Genomic DNA, 2,117 nt, shown 5'->3' with positions numbered 1-2,117 from the left:
TATGGACGGTAGGGACATGTCCCTACCAATATTTTGGGAGGGCAGAATTTTAGAATTTAGAATCTTTTAGTCTTTGATCTGTTGCTTTGTATAATTTGTATTAAAAATTAAATACAGATCTTAATATAAATATAGATGTTACATTTTAATAAACCATTTGGTTGTCAACATTAAACAGTCCTTTTTTTCCGGGGTGGGTGGGTGTCCCTACCAATATTGAGACCAAATCACTGTACCATATGCATACTATTCTACCATACTCCGCCTCATTTTCTCCCGGAAGGTCACTGAGTTTTGATGACGTCAGTTTTGCTTCCTCTGAGCCGATTAGCTCGCTGCTCCATACGACTTTCTGAAAGTCTCATTACTCTCTATTACACACGTTAAACCGGGGACATGCTCATTATTCCTGCATAAACAGCACACAAAACAACAACGCTGTTGGAGATTAAAAGAAAAAAACAAGATCTCGTGCAACGTCTGGATTAAAAAAAAAAAAAAAAAAAAACCGGCGCGTGACCCAGGATCTCAACGTAAGCACTTTCAAGTTAGCACAAAGTGCGCGAGGCCTAACCGTTCGCTAGCTAGCTAGGTGGCTAACGCAGCTTTGGCGCGGTTTTATTTATTTGTTTGTTTGTTTTGCGGGAGGGAAATAAATCACTGCGCGTTTCACTTAGATAATTTTACGTCTTGGGTTTTATTTCAGACTTTTGTGTTCTCACTATGGAGGCTGTGCCGCGTTTAAAGTTAGCAGCGGGTCACATTGAAGCGCTCGGCTTGTAGCATGTGCAAGCAGAGACTGTGTCCCTAGGGTCGCGTCCTAAACGGCGAGCTTTAGGATGCGGAGTGCACTACATTCCGCGTCGGCGCCATTTTAGTTTTCATTGACTATTTAGTGTAGTGATGAGATGTATAGGATTGAGCCTTAGTGTAGTAAGAGTGGGGGATGGGTGTTAGCCGAGTTTTCCATCGAATTAAACAACAACAACAATAATAAATAATATTAATGTTAACCTATTCGACACTTCAGCTCACTTTAATATCAATATGAAGTTACGAATAACGGTATTTTGTACACCCTATGTAGTGCACTACACCTACTAGAATTGTGATTTAGCCTAGCATTAGCTACTTGACTACTTTTGCACAGCCGGCTTTGCAACTTAGCTCGCTAGCTGTATGTATCCATCTTGTTTAATGCGTGACTATGAAGTAAATAGTAAATAATAATAAAGTAGTAAACAATTTAATGTTAAACAGAGACATTTAGCTAACTAACTAGCTATGTTAGCGTTTTCGTTTGCTAGCTAAGTTAGCTAGTATGTCAGCTAACTTTCTAACTATTCTAGAATACGTATATCATCTGTTTGTCATTAATGTGAATAAATATAAATACACGGCGCGTTGGAAGCGTGGCTGTGTTCCAGTTTGCCTCATATCCCCTATTAAAGTGGACTAAGTAGACAGCGCACGTCTCTCTGCACAGGTTTGAGCACTCTTTATCCCGCACCGAGTGATTTGTAACGCGATCTTCAGCATCTTGTTTTGGTGTTTTTGTTTTCCTGCTAGTCAGTTGTTTAGAAGTGGACCACGTGACCAAGGCAGGATGCGGGTGTTTGTGACCCCAAATGCCTCTCGCGCTCAGATAAATGATACGTTTGAAGATTTTTACTGAAATGTAAATCCCTGTTTGAACCGGACCAGGCTTTAGACCAGGTTAAGAGATGAGGCAGAAGTGAAGAGGGATGAGGGTGTGGGGATGACCAAGTTATGCACAAATGTAATGCATGTTTGGTTTCTCACTGGAGTGTGATTGGGTTTAATTCCTTAGTACCACTCTCTCTTGCTCTCTTGTTCTCTTTCTCTCATGCTTTCTCTCTTTTTTCCACTTTTTTTTTCTCTCTCTTGCTCTCTCTCTCACTTGCTCTCCTCTCTTGCTTGCTCTCACGCTTTTTCGCTCATGCTTTCTCTCGTGCACTTTCTCTTTTTTGCTCTCTTTCTTTCTCCCTTGTGCTCACTCTCTTGCTCACTCTCTCTTAGTCTCTCTCGCTCTTGCTCTCACACTTGTTCTCTCATGCTTTCTCTCTCTTATGCGCTTTCTCTTTGCTCTCTCTCTC

General features: G+C 41.1%; 1 protein-coding gene across 1 annotated transcript in view; it reads left to right on the top strand.

The window, feature by feature from the left end:
- Positions 1-301: 301 nt before the first annotated feature.
- The window catches only part of tbl1xr1b (TBL1X/Y related 1b), a 10,826-nt gene continuing 9,010 nt past the window's right edge, over positions 302-2,117 (top strand). Inside the window, exon 1 of the mRNA XM_053628399.1 lies at positions 302-533. The gene's annotated coding sequence lies outside the window, so the exon portion shown is untranslated. The remainder of the gene's footprint in view (positions 534-2,117) is intronic.

This window comes from Ictalurus furcatus, chromosome 7 (genome assembly GCF_023375685.1).
Source record: "Ictalurus furcatus strain D&B chromosome 7, Billie_1.0, whole genome shotgun sequence".
Taxonomy (NCBI): domain Eukaryota; kingdom Metazoa; phylum Chordata; class Actinopteri; order Siluriformes; family Ictaluridae; genus Ictalurus; species Ictalurus furcatus.
The sequence above is the reverse complement of the archived record's forward strand: the minus strand, read 5'-3'. Positions and strand labels throughout refer to the sequence as shown.